At 34.6% G+C, this 22,898-nt stretch overlaps 1 protein-coding gene and 1 long non-coding RNA gene across 3 annotated transcripts in view; one reads left to right on the top strand and one right to left on the bottom strand.

Moving 5' to 3' along the window:
• Positions 1-2,532: 2,532 nt before the first annotated feature.
• On the bottom strand, positions 2,533-11,040 carry LOC111085615. 2 transcript variants are annotated; one of them, XR_002610423.1, is made up of 4 exons: positions 10,618-11,040; positions 4,471-4,774; positions 3,639-4,088; positions 2,533-2,986 (listed from the first exon to the last, which is right to left on the bottom strand). It is a non-coding gene; the product is annotated as an uncharacterized LOC111085615 (long non-coding RNA). The 2 variants fall into 2 exon arrangements; XR_002610424.1 differs by lacking the exon at positions 10,618-11,040 and adding an exon at positions 7,675-7,757.
• Positions 11,041-12,783: 1,743 nt separating this feature from the next.
• LOC106458753 overlaps positions 12,784-22,898 on the top strand; it is a 29,635-nt gene continuing 19,520 nt past the window's right edge. Inside the window, exon 1 of the mRNA XM_022385064.1 lies at positions 12,784-12,973. The gene's annotated coding sequence lies outside the window, so the exon portion shown is untranslated. The remainder of the gene's footprint in view (positions 12,974-22,898) is intronic.

Genomic DNA, 22,898 nt, shown 5'->3' with positions numbered 1-22,898 from the left:
ACTGTTATGATTAAAAGTATTGTGCTATTTAAATGTTAGTTTTGAAATTCATTTGAAATAAAAAGCAATTTATAAACTATTAGCTGTAAAGTATGTGAACTTACAACGCTAGAATCCGGGTTTCGATACCCGTGGTGGGCAGATCACAGATAGCCCTTTGTGTAGCTTTGAGCTTAACTACAAACACACAAACAGATTAGTCATAAATGATGTTTTATACATCATTGTCTTACGAGCCCATTTAAATATCCAAAGTATAGAAAGATAATCTAAAATGATAATAATTGGGTATAAATCTTATACTAACCACCAATATAGTTATCTTTTACACCTCTGATGAATCAGTATCTACATAACTAACAAATTCACACTGAAATTCAGGTCTGAAACTAATGTTTTCATGAATAGAAAAATTTGTCTTTTTTTCAAGATTTATAAAGAATCATCTTTCTGGTTTAAGAACCCATTGTATTTATAATTATTTTTTTAATATTGACTACATTTGTGTACAATTATCTTTACGTTTCTATTTATGTAGATTTGAAATTCATTCACTGACCAATTATTCTTCCAGCCTCATCCAATCATTTGAACAACGTTATTCTTCCAAACTCACCTAATGATTTGAGCAATGTCCAAAGCTTTTCTTCTAACCTCATCTAATGATTTGAGCAATGTCCAAAGCTATTCTTCTAGCCTCAGCTAATGATTTGAGCAATGTCCAAAGCTATTCTTCTAACCTCATCTAATGATTTGAGCAATGTCCAAAGTTATTCTTCTAACCTCATCTAATGATTTGACCAATGCTATTTTTTAACCTCAGCTAATGAATTGACCAACGTTATTCTCCATACTTTATCTAATAACTTGTTCTAAGTTATTCTTCAAACTCATATAACGACTTAACCAACGGTACTCTTCCAGTTTAATCCAACATTTTCTTATTTAACTTTGTACATAACAACAAAAATAATCTTGTTGATCCTCATATTCTTAATGTCCATAAATAGCTATTCGATGATGTTATAGGAGAAACCATTTTGTCTAAATGATTACTTGATAAGGTAGACTACATTTCAGTCATATTTTCTTAGTAGGTTACGTATTTCTCTTGCTTGCCTAGACAAATGTTCAAACCACACTAGGCATCTTTATGCTGCTGAATTAAGATACCCTATTACACCTCACAAGTCTCAACAGCATCACAGAACACCAACAGTTATTACAAGTAAAATTCTTCAGAAATACCTGATGATTACAAAACCTTGTCGAAACGTTGTACATTTGGCACCATATTAAATGTTTAATGAAATTTTCGTCATTACTGATTCAAACCGTTTCCAAACTTTACTTATTATTGTGCTCTGAAAGCGCAAGCGCAAATTGGATTGCCATATCTGATTTAAACAGGCATTGTTTCTTTGTTAAAACGTTTGACTAGAAAAAGGATGATAATAAAGATAACCCCAAAGATCATGTTACTCCCACCATGCTTTTTTTTTTGGTCGTGATGAAAGTAAAGCAAATAACCTAGGTCGCACGGATAATTACAAAAAATTGGGATAACTCACGCGTTACATAAATGCTAAAGACATTGCACAATCTACCATTCCAACGAGTATTTAGAAACTGGTTTGTTGTGAAATTGGCAATGAAATAGAAATTAGATTCCCACTCGCTTACCCCCCCCCCCCCCCCCAGTGGCACAGCGGTATGTCTGCGGACTTACAACGCTAGAATCCGGGTCTCGATACCCGTGATGGGAAGAGCACAGATAGCCCATTGTATAGCTTTGTGTTTAATTACAAACAAACACACTTTCTTTCAGTATTTGAAAAAAGAAATAAATGAGAGTTGCGCAGGTTTCGTTCTTTAGTACTTTATGATGTTTTTCAAATATAACAATTTCCTCGTGTCATAAAATCAAACAGTTACGTGTAATTTACATACATTCAGGCTCAAACTATATAATATTTGTCGCGCCTGTTTAAAAAATAGTCATCATTACTGTAAAAGCTGTAACTTGTATAAAAGAAAACAAATCATAATACTCTGATTTTCTTATGTTATTTCGTTTTTATTTTAAGAGTAATGACACATTTTCCAACAAACATACGAGAACTTCAAATAGCATTCTTGTCGAATTAAGTTTTACAATAAAGTACACTTCATGCATTGCATGAAGTTTAACAAAACATCTGGTATATTTTACTTTCACAAAGGCAGTAAATACCCAAAACACATATAATATTAATAACCCATTTACGTTATCCCTTACAATGTACAGTTTACATCTTTAATAAATCATCAACCATAAACCAATAGTCAACCGTTTGAAGCTTATTGAAACATATTGTTCGATATCTCACATTTAGCTTGAACTATACTTCTCAATATTAACAGACTTGGGTCATATAATTTAACTGCAGTATTCTTATGATTCCCAGTGCAGTTCTTTCTACAATAACACTCCATCTTATAGAGATTTAAATAAATTATCTACTAAACAAAGAGACAAGAGTATTCGAAGTTGAATAGATAAAAGTGCTTCAAATTAGTATTATCTCTATGAGATGGATCATTAGACGATTTATCTAATAATTACCAAACTGTAACTTATGAATAACATAACTTAGAATAACATAAGGTAGCATGGGGAGATGACTTGAAATTCTCTCATCTTAGTTTCACCAACTTACATTTTTCAGGATTCCTATGGACCGCCATAGTTTCACCAACTTACATTCTTCAGGATTCCTATGGACCGCCATAGTTTCACCAACTTACATTTTTCAGGATTCCTATGGACCGCCATAGTTTAACCAACTTACATTCTTCAGAATTCCTAAGGACCGCCATAGTTTCACCAAATTACATTCTTCAGGATTCCTAAGGACCGCCTTAGTTTCACCAACTTACATTCTTCAGGATTCCAAGGGACCGCCTTAGTTTAACCAACTTACATTCTTCAGGATTCCTAGGAACTCTGAAAAGAAAATGTAACACCTCTTACTTGTTACATAAATATTTTCTAAATAAAACACTCACTTCTTAGAATTACTTTCAACACTAATGTGTGATTTTCTAAGTTTTTTAAATCTTATACTTCAACTAATGTATTGGGAGCACAAGATCATATATTACCAGTTATTTTACACACTATTCTGTCAATAGCACGTCCCTAATTATATTACCATTACTTAGGTATGCCTTCAAAGCAGATTTGCCTATAATCACTTCCATCAAACAGTCCTGAAAGAAACATATTTTATGAGTTTATTCTGTGACTCATTTTATTATAATAAAGCATTTTACACCATACCTTCCCTGATATGAAAGCCAGAATATAGGGAGAATGTAAATTGTAGTAATGATTTTTACTTCTAAATTTGAATTTAATTGTTCTTTCCCTCATTATGTTATTACTATTAGCATAATTCATTGATGATATACTGAATTTCTGAATGTCACAATATTTATCTTAATTAGTTATTGTGTAGTACAAGTACAGAGGTATGGCTGAGTGATTCTGGTGTACTATAGTAAAGCACTAAAGGCCTACAGTAACCACGCCTATATGCTCTAACCTATCTGTCTAAAATAAATATTCTTTAGCTAATTCAACTAGATCAACTTACTTGTGAAATGTTTTTCCTGATGAACGTTTTGTCCCCGAAAAGCATTTGTACTGTTTGTACAACCGTAAGCCGCACAACTCAGCATTTTGTTAGAATAATAAATACACACGGAAATTAGTCGATGTTGATGTTTTAATCGTACCAAAAATGGTGAGATGCACACGTCACTATCTTCAGCAAATCAGACAGATTACAGTGTCAATACACGATCTAGTATTTTAGTATGTCTATGATCCAGCCCAACCACAAGTTCTGGTATTGAGCAGTGACTTGTGTGAGATAATAGGTAGATCTGAATATTATGCTGCATGCATAAATAGCTCTTCAGAGAATATTAGACGGTTTGCACCTTCCCATCCATACCTCCACAGTTAACTACATTTAGATTCTTCTCCTGGCCAAGGAGAGAGAGCGCAGCCCTCTGTTGGCCCACCAATTTTCATACTGGGACTGGAATGAAATGACATAAAAATGAATATTAGAATAATTCTATTATTTTACTATTCCTGAAACCTAATAAGCCTCCATTACATGTTGTTTCTTATTGCCCTATCAGTCTTACCAGTTTAGTTAGTAAAAACATGGAACATATTTTAGTTCAATGACTCCATTGATTTATTGTTGATCATCAACTCTTGCCATGTACTCAGGATTGGTTTCGTTCACAACTATCAACAATTAATCAGATTCTGAAATTATGGGGCGCTATCTCCAATCATTTTAACACTAGCAAGCCTATTTGTATATTATTTTTTATTTTGAATGAGCTTTTGACTCTTGTCTGAAACCGTGGTTTAATCTACAAAATACGGAACTTAATATTACCACTTACCAACATCCGAATTATCAACTCACTTCTGTGTGAAAGACGTGCACTCTCTCTCGATCCTTCAATGTTTCTGCTGGAGGTACTCAAGGCTCAGTTCTATCACGTCTTATACATGTTCTTTATGTTGCCGATATTTCTAACCCAAGGTATTCTGTTCATTATACCAATACGCCGATGGTACTGCTTTTGTGGCCACCTGTAACTCTCAATAAGTTTCTTCAGGCTGCAGTAAACACCATTTTGGCTTGGAGTCATCACGGGCGCCTTATCCTTACGCCATAAAAAAAAAGAGCGATACTCTTTTGTCCTGAAAAGAGAAAGATGTCCCCATGTAGCAACCATTTGTTATTTAATGTTTACATCAACACAACAACAACATTCCAATTCAACTTTATAACACTGTTAAATATCTAAGTGTCGTCTTCGATAAACTTGGAAAGTCTAGATTTCAGTTCATAATCACTAAGTCACTCAATGTCTCAATCTCTTACAATGCTTAATAGGAACCTCCTAGGAGTTTAAGTCTGCCACTTCCTTAACACATTTATAAGTCCTTTGATCATGTATCACATATCGTCATTCTGGAAGGTTTCTGCTTCCCATACCTTTTATACTCGTCTTCTAGTGTTGGAACGACATTACATTACCTAGTCCAAAAGGAGTTGTGTGATAGAAACACTTTTCTTCCTATACTTGTACGTCTACAAAAACTTCGAACTTAATATATTAGCTGATATTTTCTTTCTCAAAATATAATATTTTCTAATGTCCACAGCCAGAATATTCATCCTCCATAGAAACTCTTTCCGCCATCTTATCGTCTCTTAAACTTGTATGTTATGTCACTCTCAGTTGATGATCCTAATCATGTGGATATCCCAATCCAAATTTACATAGTTATATTTATCCAGGTAGCTGATGATTATTTTTATTTCTACCTTTCCCCAGTTTTTCTGTCTTTGAAAAGAAGTAAACTTAATTTCCAAATCATATCTTCCTTCACACGCCAGTCTTCTAGATTTCATACACTTACAAGTCCAATATACAGAACTGATACACTTACGAGTCCATTATGCATAATTCATACACTTACAAGTCAATTATGCACTAGCTATTGTAAGTTTCATCACATGTTTTGGCCAAAGAAAGCCCTTTGATTGCCTGCCATTTCTCCGGGCTAGAATGAAATGACAGGACAAAAAAAAAGAATATTTTGCCTCTCGTCTTCCAGCCTAACTGACGAGTATTGATAGCGTAAGAAATGCCTCTGTTGTAACATGATTCTGATTTTGAATCTGCAATGGATAAATTAAAAGGAATGTGCGGAAATATATCTGCAATTGAAGTGATTTTCATCAGAAATTTTAGGTCCGTTGATGTGAATATATTGTTGAAAATTCAGTTTTGTGTGATCCCTATAATCAGGTGAAAGACTGAGAAATATGACGTAACAATACTTAGAGTCTAAAGTTAACATAAAACGGTTATCCTGGAACTTTCGAGTAATAGTTGTGACAAGTATCATTGTGGCAAATTGTTAGTCAAAATGAAACAGTTCTCACGGAAGTTCAGTAGCAAAAGTACACTACAGAGAGTCTGGGGATATCAGGGTGCCACAGATATCCTCTGAATTTCCCCTTTACAATGGAAATCCTTAACCAAACTGCATGGGACTTACTAAAAACTTACTAAATAATATATAGTTTCGGCTATAAAAAAGTCAGCTAATTTGGTTTAGTATTGTTATAATTCTTTAGGTTGTAAAATTCCAAAATTTTGTAGTGAGACAACAAAAAAATTTCATTTCTACTTAGAATTTCATTTTTTTTTTAATTACTGACAATAAAGTTTCAATTTATATATACAGTCAGTTTCATTGTTTGAATACGATTAATGTAATGTTAATATTCAATAAATAACAAGCCCTAAAATACAAAATTCTCAATGGTGGAAAAAATTCTAAATTTCATTGCCACCTTTTTATGATATCGCAGGACTTGGTCTCAACAATTCAGTGTTTTCATCAAGCTTTATAGAAACTTAGTGCCGTGCATAAAAACCCTAGAAATTTGATTAATAATCCTGAAAAATGTGCTGAAGCTACTACGGTTTATTGACAAAATTTTATATGAATTTCGTGTTTTTTTTCTTTGTTTTACTACTAATTTTTTAAACTCAAAGCTGCACAATCGCCTATCTGAGCTGAGTTTTCATTACGGGGAATCGAACTCCGAATTTTACCGTTAGAGATTTTGAGCCTACCGACAAACCACCACGAGACTTCATTACTAGAAAAACCATATGGTCAATTTTTATTCTAAAAAATAAAAAAAGACCAATTGAAAAAATTTGATGAAAATTACATAGTATCATATCCAAAATAGCTGTTAAATCGTAACCAGTACAACCAGCTATTTTAGCCTTAGTTACAGGTGTGATCATGTATGTGCAGAAAATTTAGTTCTATGTGTGTTTTCTTATATCAAAGCTACATCGAGCTATCTGCAGTGTCCACCGAGGGGAATCGAACCCCTGATTTTAGCGTTGTAAATCCGAAGACTGTACCACCGGGGGACAAATTTAGTTTTCCTTTGAATTGAAAGAAGGAGCTAAATTCTTATAGAAATGTGTTTATCCATAAAGAAAATAAAACAAGATTAAAAAGTAGCAAACATAAAAAAGTTAACTAAATTGTAACTAGTAGCTGCTATTTGCCTACTCATAAAGAAAAAATAAAGTAACATGTTCTCCATGGCATTACAAATCAATAATAAAAAAAATCAAATTGTATTATTTAGATGTAGGAAACACGTGAATATCAGTGCATTCATTGGCAGTAATATTTGGTTTTACATGTTTGAACCTTTTCTTCATGTGAGCATCCATCTCATGAGCATGTGCTGGTACTTTTTCCCTTTTCGATCCGTAACAAACTGATTGTTTGTTGTTTTTAAATGTTGACGTTGCTAATCTGTTTCGTTTATTGATTACAGCTGCGTTTTGTATGAGATAATGAGGTAGAGATTTTTTCTTTATATTTGTTTAGAATCTCGACCATCTCGCCTACATTTCAGCGTAAGTAAAGGAAAAAAAAACAAACAAATCCTTGTCCCGCCTTTTAATTTTACTACCATTATTACCTACTTCAATGTCATGAGGGACATAAAAGATAAAACTCTTAAAGATATTAAGATAATCGTGACGCACCATGCACCGTAAGATAAAAAGGTAGGGCCGACTTTAAGGGTTTTCTTGATCATAACAAGACACGTGTCTTAACAGCTCTTTTCATGACCCATTCCTGCTCGCCAGAGATGACCTAATAACCACAAAAGAACATCAGCTTTCGTCAGTCTGTTGGATGAATATAATAAGAATTATTCGACCACGTCTCAAGATCAGAAGTAGTGATAATGAAAAAGTATGCATTACACGCAAGAAACAGACAGATTCTCAACCGAACAGGAAATTATGTTTTATATCAAATTAACTCCAACACAGTTAACCATGCTATTGTAAGAGTTATAACTTGGTGATGAACATTTTAAAGGATTACAACAAGCAGTAACATCTGTTTATCGGGTTTAAAATTGAAAGTGAAACCACTTGAGTGGTAAGTGTCGGGAAAAACATCGTATTAGTAGCAAATCCTGTGTGGGAACAGGATGTATTAGCTTACTCACGATATACTCTTCATGTCACCCGTCACGAATTGTTCCACTGTGTGAGTCGGAGGTTATAGGGTCAGACACGATTGTTCTTCTCGCCTTACTGTACAGTTTCGAAAAGTACTTCAAATCTTGCTTATACCACTCAGAACTTAAAGCCTACTTCGTGTCAGAAATCCGGTCTAAATTTCATCATCGTTCCAACGGCTAACACACACACACGATTGTCATCCGGTGACAAGAGAAATGAACAATCTAAAAGGGAAATTAGGCTAATCGGGTAAATACAATACAATGTAGATTTTGATAACACGCCGTAACCTATTCTCACTCAGCCAACAAATGTAAGACGGTCACGTACAACATCATCCTATGATAGAAAAAACAAAAAAAACTGGAAAATACTTTTGCTTTTCAGTGAACTATAACTGACATACGTATGCTTTATTTGGAATATCATTATTTGTTCCCAGTTATTTCATTACAATTCTTTTGAAAATATTTATTGTATTATACTACAGTAAGATATGTGAATTGATGTTACATATGCCAGCATTTATGACTTCCGTAATGTTTATAACAGTCACTACTGTCTGAAGCATCATTTGTTAGTCGTATAAATTTCATATACACGTGGCTTATTAATGTAACTAAAATAATAAGAACAATTTTTTCCGAGTTTAAATGGACCTATTAATACTAGTGAAATTTCAGTGTTTCGTCACTTTTTATCGTTTTAAACTTTATTAATAAAATTTACATGATTAAATATCTAAATATCGGTTGAATTCTGAATGTATGTTTCGTTCCTGAAAACCACATTATTTTGTACAATTTGCAGTAAACAAGACAGTAATTGCCAGTGGCGTAGGAAGCGGGGGATTCCCATATTTTTCAATCTGTTCCATTAAAAATGTATCAAAATTAGGAAAATCACTCTCAGCAAAAGCAGGAGAATGTGTAAATGTTAATCCAGAACACAAAACTTTCCAGGTCTTGCCTTAGGGCCCTAATGGGTGAACATATTCTCCCTTCGCTCGGTCAAATATACCTCTGACTCCTCATTTTTAATTTGCCCCCTACAGCTCTGTTAGTTGCTAATTTCAGTATATAATTAGTGAAAATCAATAAAACCGTTAAAAACATACAAAGACAAATTACTGTGGTAAATCTTATAACAACCCTCATTCCCTTTGTCTTTCGCAACGGATATAAAAACCGAATACTTTGAAAAGTTCTTACTTAAAATCATTGAGATGAATATTGTAAAATGAATGTACTTTTTTACAATAAAATTAATAAATGTAATAGAACTGTTGATCTCAGAATTTTCTTGCAAAACTACGTAAAGTGTTTTCTGCACATACCGCCTCTAATTTTGAACTGATATACTAGCGAAAAGGCAGCAATTCAATCCATCCTTAGGAGGACACCTTAAGGAAGATCGAAACATGTGGTGTGTATTTGAGAAGGTGGATCGGCCTCAAGCAACAGAATTTTATAGCGTAAACTAAAAATGGTTGTTATTTTAAATTATATTTACTTATTAAACTGCATTGTTTGCTAACAAGACGGATTAACACGTATACGCTCGTTTTAAGGTTTAAGAAACACTGTCAACTTTATTAATCCTATAATATTAACTCTTAAACCCAAATAATTCTCTGGTAATATAAATTTCAGTGATAATTCTCATTATGAATTCAAAGCCCTCCTTTCTGCCACTGTACATAAAACTTGTATTTTAGTTCTTAACATTTGATCTTTATTATTGCGACAACGGAAATCGTGTTTGTAAATGACGGATTATTTGGTTGCATTAAATTAGCCCCCCCCCCCCGTGGCACAGTGGCATATCTGCGGACTTACAACGCTAGAAACCGGGTTTCGATATCCATAATTGACAGAGCACAAATAACCCTTTGTGTAGCTTTGTGCTTAACTTCAGAAAAACAAAACAAAACTAAATATGAAAATTTCAAATCAAACATTATTTGGGCACAGCATGGCCAGGTGGTTAAGGAGCTCAACTCATAATCTGCCGGTCGAGGGTTCGAATCCACGTCCCACTAAACATGCTCGCCCTTTCAGCCGTGGGGGCGTTATAATGTGACGATCAATCCCACTATTCGTTGGTAAAAGAGTAGCCCAAGAGTTGACGGTGGGTGGTGATGACTAGCTGCCTTCCCTCTAGTCTTACACTGCTAAATTATGGACGGCTAGCGCAGATAGCCCTCGTGTAGCTTGCCGCGAAATTCAAAACAAACAAAGTATTAAATTAGATGATTCGTAAATTCATTGTCGTTCTGTATAATCTAAAATATTCCACATAGCAATTTAAGACAAAAATTATTCTAACAAAGGTGTTATTTCTTTTCTGAAATAATTTACAAAACTTAAATAGGTTTCAAGCATATTTTCTTTCAAAATTAAATTTGCACTTTTATTCAGTCAACAACGCTAAAACAAACAAACAACTTACAGTAGTCTCACCTCTCCCAGAACCACACTCATTTTCAGGTCTATCAGGCTGTTTTCTGGAAATGTAGCAACTAAAACCTTTGCTGAAATTCGAAAATAAACCTGGAAACGTAATTAGACTGTGATGAAGATATCATTCTGAACGTTGGAAGATAGTGATGCTACTTTTATCATGGTTACCTTTCTAACAGCCATATCCAAGATAACAATAGCTTTTATTTGTTAGTTTATATTTAAACATTGTTAAGAAGTTAGGTGTAAGGAACATCGGTTGGGGTTGAGAGAGGCTAGAAAGTGGTCTCTTAAGTATTAGGGAATTGCAGCACTCTAAGTCTTTAGAAAATTATTGGAGGGATCGGGCGCTTTTCTTGTTTAGCCGCTCGGAGGTTACAGAACCTCTTATGATCATGAGACGTTTTAATGCGACATAAGGGAAACTGGTGTGTTAGGTGCTGTTTTTAGAGAAAGGAATATATAAAGCACAGGCGTTTAATTAAGGTAAGGAGAAGAAAAAAACGAAGAGATGTAACGGAGAAAGAAAAGGAATAAATAATATGCTGCCAATAACAAACAAAACCTAGTTCGAAATATATGTGTTATTAATAAACAGCAAGATGTTATGTATATCAGCAGGAGTCAATAGGAATAAGGTGAAGGGAAAAGGAAGCACCATTGTAACAAGATGATGTCAGAAGCGGTCTACAACAACCACAAAGCAACACAATGGGTTATCTGTGTTGTGCCCACCACGGGTATTTAAACCTAGTTTTTAGCATTATAAGCCTTTATTGTGTGTGTGGGGATTGGTGGGTTGTTGGAGGGGATAATTGTTATCATTACTATCGCTGTTACCATTCCATAATGCGTTCGTGATCTTTACTCGACTATTAATTGTGTACTCACCATTCTATTACACATTTGGAAGATAGTAATAACCAGGTTACTGCAACTATAAATACTATTCTATTAGAAATTTAGAAGATATATCGTTACTAATGTCGTAGTTAGAATTCCGTTAAATATTTAAAAAAAAATAGCAATAATATGGTTATTGATATCGTTGTTATTCTATTATATTGTACGTTTGGAAGATTGTGACAACTTGGCCATTGCTTTTATTGTCATTGCATAATGCATTAGGAAGTTAATAATAACCTAGCTAATAATATTGTAGTTACCATTCCATTTGACATTCTATTAGGTATTCAAAAGATAGTAACTGATTGAAAATAAATACGTCGCTATCATTCTATTGTACATTTAGAAGATAGTAATGAAACGGTTGCTTGTTACCATTCTGTTAGCCATTCATAAGCTAGTAATAACTAACTAATGCTTTTGTTGTTTCCATTTATTTACACATTAGTAAAATATTAATAACTGCCTATTAAAGTAGGAGATCTTTTGTACTGGATGTCTGACAAAAAGTACCACGTGAACGCGCTATTCTAGTTTGTGTAAAAGTGCCAGAAAGTTGTTGTTTTCTCTGCATATCTCTTAATTTGTTCATTTCGTATGTCAAGCCAGAAGTGTTAAAAGTCGTATTTTAGACTTATCAGTTGTTTTCCACAAGTTACAAACAAGAAGGCTTTTCGTTCAGTAGTGAACGACGAGATACAAAAGGTTATCTGAAACATTATCTACATGTATATGTAGGTCTGACTATATGTCCTTTAGGTTATCTGAAACATTATCTACATGTATATGTAGGTCTGACTATATGTCCTTTAGGTTATCTGAAACATTATCTACATGTATATGTAGGTCTGACTATATGTCCTTTAGGTTATCTGAAACATTATCTACATGTATATGTAGTCTGACTATATGTCCTTCAGGTTATCTGAAACATTTTCTATATGTACATGTAGGTCTGACTATATGTCCTTCAGGTTATCTGAAACATTATCTATATGTATATGTAGGTCTGACTATATGTCCTTCACCCCTAATTGTGTTTCTATTACTTTCTACCACACTTCAAAGGCACACTCTCAGAGCACCTCTGGGAGTGACATGGTGGGATTGGCGTTAGGATTTGGCCCCCCGTGTTACTCATGAGGGACTACTATTTCTCGTTGTGAACGCTTTTTATACTTTCAGTCTATGATCGATCTGAAGCAAATTTGGAATGGCCTTAGGGCCTCTCCGGTGAGTGACGGGAGAGGGGGGAGTGGAGTCGCTGTTTGGATCTGCTCGCCTACGCCTCTATGTGTTCGCCGCACTATTCTATTTTTCTCTATCAAACTTCGAAGACACTCTTAGGACACCCATGGAAGGAACATGCGAGTTGACATTAGAATATGACCACCCATGTTAGTTCCTGAACCTCTATGTCTTCCTCGTGCGTCGAACAGGTACGTTACCTAGTTTATATATATGCGCGTTTAATGTTTAAACCGTTTCTTTGAAACTCTTAATCTTCATATAGAGAGAGATCTTACATTTTTTTGCACACCTCAGATTTTAGAGCTGAAATGAACCGACTGTAAATATGTATAACTGCAGTCTAAGTGAATATAGATTATTCATACCAACGTTTAAAAGTGAAAAATAGAATGTATAAATTATGTTTCAAAATTAGCTTAATTATCTAGTTTTGATCCGTTACATGGTGAATTCAGGTGTACCAAACGGGTGTGCGAATTTACTGACCTAGTCATATTTTGCTCTCAGTGAAAACGACATTTGTCAGAAGGTTCGCACAAGCTGATAGTGAGGAGCAAAACTGGTCCACTTTCGTCCATGAACCCAGTGAGTAAACCAAGGTCACATATGCTAGAGAAACCTTAGGATCCTGATCGGCTCGCAGTGACAATTTTTACAGTTTTAAAGAGTGTGTTACTTGAATAATTTAACGAGGTGTTAATACTTGTGTAATTTAACAATCTGTTCTCTGTTAGTACTCCCACGTACCGACGTTAGTTTTTGTCTTATGGTCCCTTGTTATGGAACAAAATCTTTATCACAATACATTTATCTAATAATAATGAAAATCCTAACTTTAACGGTACAATAACCAAAACGTAGCGGTAAGTTTGAAGGCGAACTCTAAAAACCAGGTTTCGATACCCGTGGTGGGCATAGCACAGATAGCTTATTGTGTAGCTTTGTGCTTAACTACAAACAAACAAACAAACAAAAGTTAATTGAATAAATGCCTTCAGTGAGTGTTATCCACTTTTAATGACACAAATAGTGTAGTTTTGCACACTAGTTTGCTTGTTTGTAGGTTCCAAGCGCAAAACTACACAATGGGCTCTCTGCGCTATGCTTACCGCGGGTATCGAATTTTAGCGTCATAAGCTCTGAAGCTAACCATTGAGTCATCTTGGATCTTTTTTTTTTTGTATGCGGCTACCATTTTATTTTGCATAAGCGAAATTTGCTCAGTTGTGTTTAGACACGCTCATAGTGAGCGAGAGTTGTTCAATTTAGTTATTGTCATGAACAAAAAGTGAGAGACGCTTAATAACTTCATATGCCTTCATGTCTCGTACTCACTGCCAACAGAACACTGTGCTCAGTAATCACAGAGCACAGGTCGTTAAGTTTACAAGGAAGTACTCTCTTCAAACGGTGAAAATCCTCGCCGAAAGTTGTTCAGTAGCTTTATGCGCCCAGTATATTACAATCGATTATATTGTTCAAGTATAGAGAGAGAGGCAACGATAAAATGCATAGGTGTCGGAAGCAAAATGAGTGTGTCTGGAGAGCCGAAGTAAAAAGTGAATCAAGATTGTCAGAAGTGCGAGCAGAAGTTAGAGAAGTTGGCAGTATACTCCCCCTCTGCCACCCCGCAAAAAAAAAAGTTTTGTAATTAGAGAAGCAGTTTGGACCAACTTTAATGCAGTGTGGGTGGTAAGATTTTTATTTATATTCTGTATTCACAGAAAAATTACTAAGGCTATCTACCGCCCTCTATAAATTTCAACTACTGACCAGAAAGAAGAAAACTGGTAAGTACCACAGTATACCACCAATCATCAATAATATGAGCTCGGTTTCGAACCCGAAATATGTGAAAATGTAAGCAGTTCAATGACGAACTTCTATTTATATTTTAGAATCCTTATCTTATCGAAGTTTTTCTCTCCTGCTACCAGATTCACTTTAAAATCTTCATCTGTTACAGCGAATTACTATTTTGAACCAAAACACACTTAAAGTTTGGGGAATTTTAAAGCTATCTAATTTATTAGGAGGGTCGAAATGGCTATTGCTCCCTGTAATACAGATGTAGGGGGATCCTGCTACTACTAAGGTTCTGAATTTTGATCCCTTTGCTTTGTTAACAAGCGCGACAAACGTTTGCTTATCATTAATCAATAACCTTCCTCATATGTTAGGTAAGGCATGTACGAATATTATAAAAACGAGCTATTATTGATTACTGATTTTGTGTTCGCACATGTAAGATGAAATGAGTCAATTCAAACGTAATTTACATGCAAATTTCAAGTGTTTTAGTTTAAACATAGATGAGCTAATTGTCGATGAATAGGTAAGTTGATTACGCTCGTTGTATCTCATGCAACGTATGCGGACGGAAACCATAAGTAACCACAAGATACCTCCAGTGTCGAATTATAAACCCGATATATTGAGGAAGTAGTTGCATAAGTATAATATATATATATAGCAAATATTTAAAAAAAATTGATAAATTTAAGTTGAATTTTATGGTACTCAAAAACACAGTATAGGAATATAATCGAGCATATAAGAACAAACCAGAATACTCCGATATCAAGAACACAATGTAGCTTTAAAATTAGTTGAATGGACGGCAACTGCCTGTTGTAGAAACACAAATATAGACGACGACGTTTCGTAAGTCTTCCGCCTTTCGTCTTCAATTTGTCAAAGAATACAATGTAGCTTGTCTCGATATGTGATTCCGCTGGAAGTGAACTTTAACCCAATATGTTATTATGGACGAATGACGAAGACTGGCTACCTAAAAAGAAAAACTAATGAAGAACGTGCAAAGACAACTGGTGGACATAGAAAACGGAAGATGGCGCGGCGCTAGTTTGGACATATAATTAGATCTGATGGACGGCTGACAGACATTCTGATGGGTAAAATCGAAGAAAGAAAATCAAGTGACAGGTAGAGACTCACTTAGATCTGTCCCCCAGTGGCAGAGCGGTATATTTGCGGACTTACAACGCTAGAAACCGGGTTTCGATACCCGCGGTGGGCAGAGCACAGATACCCCATTGTGTAGTTTTGTGCTTAACTTCAAACAAACAAACACACTTAGATCTCTGGCATTAGAAAATGGTTTGGAGATGAGAAGCTTGAACTATGAATGTTAGTGAAGACAGCGAGGGATAGAAAACCATAGTCGTTGATCCTCAGAGTTAACAAACGGCCGATCGAGATAATACTTGAGACTCCTAGCGACTAACAATATTACTTCAAGAAAAATAGAAATTCAGAGAGATAAGATCTGAAAAAGAAATGATTTGGCAATGGTTGGTAAATTGGTAGTTATGTTTTTTTATGAACATTTAAAATAATTCTAAATATTTAAATTTGTGATACGTTGTCTAGTTGTATAAAGACATTTGAGAGATTTGTTAATCACACGTTCGAGCTTTTTATTTTAAACTGACTTTTATAATACTGATTTCCTATTTTTTTTTTCTTATATAGATATTCTATTATAGTGCAGGGATTCTGTATAGACGCTTGATCTTCACCTTTTGTTTTGGCCTAGTTCAGGGTTTCTGACTAGATGTAGTCTTTCAGAAACCGGTTTAAAGTCGAGGAATGGGACAGAAGAGAAACATGAGATAAAGATAAAACGTTTAACATAGTATTTAACTCCAGAAACTGGGGAGGAAAATATCATGAGACATAAACATGTAAGATCAAGTTGTTTAAGTCTCTTGATATAATACCTTTATTAAAATTCTTCGTTGCACTAGAAAAGGTTGCAGGGTAATTTGATTTTATTTCTTGTAAATGCTTATATTCTTTCGATGCCTATTCTTTGCTATAGCGTCTGGCCTCACTTTTCCTATTTGACGGTTTTCTACATTTAACAGATGAGTTTGTTCTTTTTTTCAATGCTTTTCTGTCAGGTGTTTTTCTGTACTTAATTATTGAGTTTTTTTATGCTTGCCTATCTGGTGTTTTTGTTTAATTATTCAGAGATCTTAACCTATTCTCACATGACAACCTTTCCATCCCAGGTATTAACTTGTAGCTCTCATCTAAACTCTTTCTAACAATTTACTTAACTTTTCTAAGGGAAGGAGTCCGAGATTGAACACAGTACTTCAAATGTGACCTAACCAATGACCTTTAAAATAACATTATAACCCTTTTAAACTTTAAAATGTCTCCAGATACAACCTAAAATCGTATTTGTCTTGCCACTAGCAATAGCACATTGCTTGGATGGGTTAAAAGACTGATCAACCAGAACTCCAATATCTTTGTCTTGCATTAAAATGTTAAAGTTATTCATATCTAGATTATACTCGTTATTCAAATTGTGATATCCCACATGCATTACCTTATATATCTATTATAATTAAAAGCTATCTTTTATTTATTCACCCAACATATTAAATAATCCACAATCTTTAGTGAAGCAACAGCATCCTCCTCACAGCCAGCAACACCCAAAGCTTTAATGTTGTCAGCAAATTTAAACAATTTATTGACCATTCCTTGATATATCTCGTTGATGCAAACAAATAAGAGCAAACATTATTATTAAAGATGTGCTTTTGAGACGAGATTTGACTTTGGGCAATAACTGAGAACAATGTTCTTTGATAGATTCTTTAGGCAGACTATTGATGATGAGTACATTGAAATGGGCGGCAACTGGATATTGTAGAAAATGCACAAATGTAGAGGACGACGTTTCGAAAGTCTTTCGTCTTCGGGTCCAATTCTTGGAAGGCCGGTATGTTTTCATGACTGTGTGGTCAGATAACAAAAGTTTCGTCAATTTAGCGTTTATGAAAACTTGGTTTTATATGTGTGGATGAGAGGGCTTTTTCTTCAAAGTCTTCCATGTAAATGTCTACTAAGACTGGAGACTGAGTAGTGATTCCATGGCTAGACCGGCCGTTTGTTCATAGAATCCCTCGTTGTATTGAAAGTAACTGTAGGCAAATACAGTAAAAAGAGTAAACATATTATTTAGACTACAGTTTATGTTTCAATAAAAGTTGTGCATATAACATCAAATTATGTTTTTCAGTATTTTAAAACATGTAAACTGTTATCAGAATTTTATAAATTCTTTATTTCGTTACTATATGTATATTCACCATTAACGTATAACAGTGCCACGACGTTGTCACAACATATAATGAATGCATGACGTTGTGGATTTTACCAATGCACAATTATTCAGCAATGTTGTGTATTAGCTGGGTTATTATTTAATGATTATAAATACAATAGTTTGAATTTTGGGGACAATTCATTTGGAGAGCAATTTTCCAGGAGGATATATTCCTGATACCGTTGAATGCCTGTGTCCTGAACACTGTATAAGAGTTAAGGCCATTAGTGGATGGATGTCATGATTACTGCTTTGCGAGCTCTGAGTAGAGCAAGAGAAGGATGCAGATCTAGCATAGAAACTTCTTATCATGCAAAAAGGTAAAGCAGTTCCAACTCAGATCGAATCGAGGACACGCGTAAACTATGGCACTTGTACAATGAGTTATGAGTGTAGGAAGGTGTTGTTATCCCATTGTTATCAATCAACGAGCAGTGGTTCTCAGTCTGTGTTACAGCTAGAGGTTACCAGAACGTTGAGGCATGAGATTCTCCAGATTATGCACAAAACAACGACTGGAGGTCATTAGATGTCACATAAACTTGTGCTAAAGTTTGATAGTGGCTCTTCTGTCCACATTCGAGCCAAAACATTCCACACTAGCGTGAACATTGTATGGTATGTACCACACAAGAGAAAATTCATCCCAAACAAGGTAAGCTCCAATGAAGAACTTTTGGTTCTCCTCTAAAGAAAATTGCTTTGAATATTGCTGGTCTCCTCCCAGAAATGGAAAGAGGTCACCTGTGTATACCCGTGGTCATCAATTACTTCACAAAGTGGGCTGAGGCTTATCTATTGGTCGATACTTCCACAAGTTCCTTGGCTGATGTGCTGGCAGAACACTGTATAGTGCAGTGTGGAGCACTAAAATTAAGGAGCAGGCTTTAACAGGCATCTATTCACTGAGTTGTATAAAGTGTTCGGTTTGGTAAAGAAATATGCTTAACCTTACCACCACTAGTCATACAGATTAGTGGAAAGGATGATACAAACTGTCAAGTGCCTGCTTGCTAAGAAACACTTACGTTGCATCATGATGGTGTATTGAACACTGGAACAGAGATGAACAGGGTGTTAATTTGAGAAGTTTGCTTCCTGTAGACAGATCTATGATCCACCTCCTAGATCATATGTTTCACAGTTTCCACAATAATATGTTCAATGGTTAAGTTTTGTATTAGTTGATATACACAAGTCTGTGCATCAATAGCTAGGAAAGGCTGTCATATGACATGAGAAGTGCTACAACAGAACAGTGAGAGATCAAATGTATCAAAGTGGAGACTGGATGTAGTTTTGGTATGTGCCATAAGCACAGAAGCCTCTATGCTCTGTTTGGACTGGACCCCATCTCGTGATCTGACAAAATGGTCCATTAACATATGAGTTACAACAACAAAAAGTGCACAGAAGTACATATCACATGTCACTCAGCTGCGTCCATACAAGAACAATGAAACTCTGTTGAAATGGGTTAAAAAAGAGTGAGAAGAGGAGGTAACCAGTTCAGCTAAAGATGAAAGCACTATCTTTTCCCACTCTAACCTTGATGTAATCATTTGGTTGAAAAAATACCAACTGCAACGTTGTTGTGACCCTTGCTTTCTGAGCCCCAGAGTGGCGAAATGAAATACTGTGGATGTGCCACAGAGTGCAGTTGCCACTCACATCACTGCTAAAACTATCACTAGAAAGTGGAAATCCTTGTTTTATAGACTATCAAATAATGGATTTGCTACACACAGTTAGGATAGCTGGTGCTGGTAGCTTAATGCAGCAACAGTTTGTACAACAGGAGGCAATAGCTAATAGATCAAAACCTCAGATTAAAACGTGTTGTGACCCTTCCTTTGTGAGTTACATGGTAGTGTTTGTTACATTGTATGTGCTAACCCCTTAATTGTATGGTGCTAGGGTGATTTGTTGATCGAAACATTAATGGGACCAAAACGGCTTTTTGAACTGTAAATTCGAGCTATCAAAAACGTTTCATAATAAGAGATATCAATAGGATATTGGAGGATAGCTACTGGATTAACACAGTTTAAGATTGGTGGTGCTAACAGGTACAAGTAAAGAAAACCTTTCCAAAAAGAAAGTAAATGTAAGGATTGCTAATATCAATCCTTCAAAAACAATGCAAACAAGATAGTAGGGATGACACTTGCATTATCCCTACATAATAGCACAGGCGTACAGTGTAGTATAATGTTAACAAACAAAAATAGAATAAATTAAACTTAACTGTGATTGAATAGTTATATATATATAACTATATGTTAATTCTTATCTGTGCTGTTATGTAGGAATGATGCAAATGACATTTTTACTATCTTGTTTGCATTGTTTTTGAAGGATATTAGCAATCCCTACATTTACTTCCTTTTTTGAAAAGTTTTGTTTACTTGTTTGCTTGTCTTTTTTTAATGCAATGTTTCAATAAACATAGGAAAGTTATATGTATAACCAAGTTCTAAATACAATGAGGTTCCAAGTGTAATATATATTGTTTATCTATTATTGGATGGTAATTCCTATTTTACCATGTACTTAAGCTTTTTAAAGAAACACCAAATTTCTTTAAGAATGCTAACTTCAAGGGGTAATGATAATTTGTACATTTGCTGTTATGTTAAACTTATATTAAAGTTTTTCTTCATTGCCCATTCAATCCGTCTCCAGCCATGATGATATTGTTTACACTAGAATTATGATTTTTTAATTACTATTAATTATTTACAATACTTATAAAAGTGGATACTCCGTTTGAAACTATGTCACCTCAGAGAAGTTGGTTGACACTATTGTTTTTGAATTATCATGTAATAATAAGAAGCAAAGAAATATAAGCAAAAAAAATCTAATTTTTGCTATGACATTTACAGGCGTTCCCAGAACTTGTGAGTCAGTCATTACCTAGATATTGTTATAAAAGGAAATAATGTATAGTATTGTAAAGTTGTGATGACCTATTGAGGAGATATTTAAAATATCATTTCGATTAACAATCCGTGTCAACTCTACATAGGCAGTGCTAACGTTTGCCTGATAATACCTAATGCATCGACGATTTGTACAACTGAAGATGGTATGTAGGAGTTCGAAAATAGAATTCAAAGTGCTTTGTAACCCTTGCCTTCTCAGCTTCAAAGTGGGTTTTTCCAAGGTAATATGTCAAAGACGTTTTGCGAAATTCACTCACCTAATTTATAAACTTAGTTAGATCTCCATGGAGAACACTGCGTAATCTTTGCTAGATCGCCTGATCTTGCAGCTTAGCAATAGCTCCATAAAAAACACCGCATAATATTTGTTATACCTTTGTTGCTTTATTCTCTACATACAGTGTAGGAACTGTATTAAGCCACATATGAATGGAAGAAAGGATTAGAATTGGATGTTAAGATACTGTGATATTAAGTTAGCTATAATTACTGACATGAAAGGTATTACTTGAAAATACAATGTCTTCCTTTTTTCTTTTTTTTTGCTTTTCACAAAGGTGAAAGTGAAAATATAATCAGTTATGTAGAGACCTAAAATATTGTTTGATTTGCCATAAATCCTACTCTAGACTGAAGTTTTGTCTGTTCAAAGCTCATCAACACAACTTAGGTCAATAAACCAAAGAAATACTGTAAGGTATCTTGTAATAATGGTGTGTATATAATAATTATTAGGTTTTTGAAAAGAAAAGAAATTAGTAATATCATCATTAAGCAGTTGATTTACTCTATAATACTAAATTATAAATTTGGCACAATATAATAATATTATTCATACACCTAAATTAATTTAGACTACATAAATATTAAGATACAGTGTACTTGTTATTTTTATCAATACTGGAAAGATAATGTATCAATTTCGACATCATAATATTTGGTAGGTAGTAGACTGTTATGGTAAAAAAAGAGTAGCAAAGAGACTCCCACTATGCCTGAGAGAAAACACAATATATTGTGTTTCAGTGAGAGTAGTGCAATATATTTTGATTGTTTTTGAGAAGGCTAACTTATCAGTAGTATGTGAAATTTTTAAAAAGTAGCTTAAATTTCATAGCAAATATTCTCTTGATGCACCCACGCAGATTGAAATATTTAATAAAGCACACAGTTTTATAAATATTTTGTTAGCATTACTTCAGTAAAAGTAACAGTTAAAATGCATGAAAATGTAGAATATAATTGAATTAAGTGGATGCAGAAAATAACACCCAAGTGGGAAAACTTTGTATGTTGCACCATTGCTATTAATGAAAGAAGGTTCCTTGGGAAAGATAATAAAACGTTGGTGAATGCTAATGGTCAAAATTGAAGGTTATTGTTACCTAAGATTGGTCAGCATGCGTGTGTAGGGTCCAATTTAACATTAATCCTACTGTCCCTTTTTATGGGAATGGTATTAGAGGTCAGCATAGCTAAATAAGTATTGGTCAAGCAGAGATCAAATGAGGCCTGTGAACTGAGTAGTTCAGTGGCACCAGGGATACAAATTCTACGGATGATTAAAGCATGAGCACATGCGAGCCCTGTAGAAATGTTAATTGACTACGGTAATTTACTTATTACTCAGCTGTTAAAAGTTGCTGTAGAAAAAGCGAATAATTCAGCCCACACACCATAGTGACCTTTTGACCAATCAAGTTTCAGCAGTCTTATATTTTCAAGCCAGACCTGTGATATTTAAGGCCAAATTCCGGACCATTTTGGCTTATTGTGTTCATTTATGCAGTGGGTTTGTTTCCAAACTTTGTTTGCTGAAACCTCCAAAGATCCTGACATGAAATTTTCATTCGATGACAGGAACCTACTCTTTGGTGAGGAGCTGGACTTCTCCATCAAGCCAAGGATGTCTAGAGCTGGACTTACTTTCCAATCAGCATATCCCATGGATGAAGATGCATTGCTGGCTGATGCATCAAACATTTGTGATTCGCCAATCAGACTGGCGCTGAAGCC

The sequence above is a fragment of the Limulus polyphemus genome, unplaced genomic scaffold (genome assembly GCF_000517525.1).
Source record: "Limulus polyphemus unplaced genomic scaffold, Limulus_polyphemus-2.1.2 Scaffold509, whole genome shotgun sequence".
Lineage (NCBI taxonomy): Eukaryota > Metazoa > Arthropoda > Merostomata > Xiphosura > Limulidae > Limulus > Limulus polyphemus.
The sequence above is the reverse complement of the archived record's forward strand: the minus strand, read 5'-3'. Positions and strand labels throughout refer to the sequence as shown.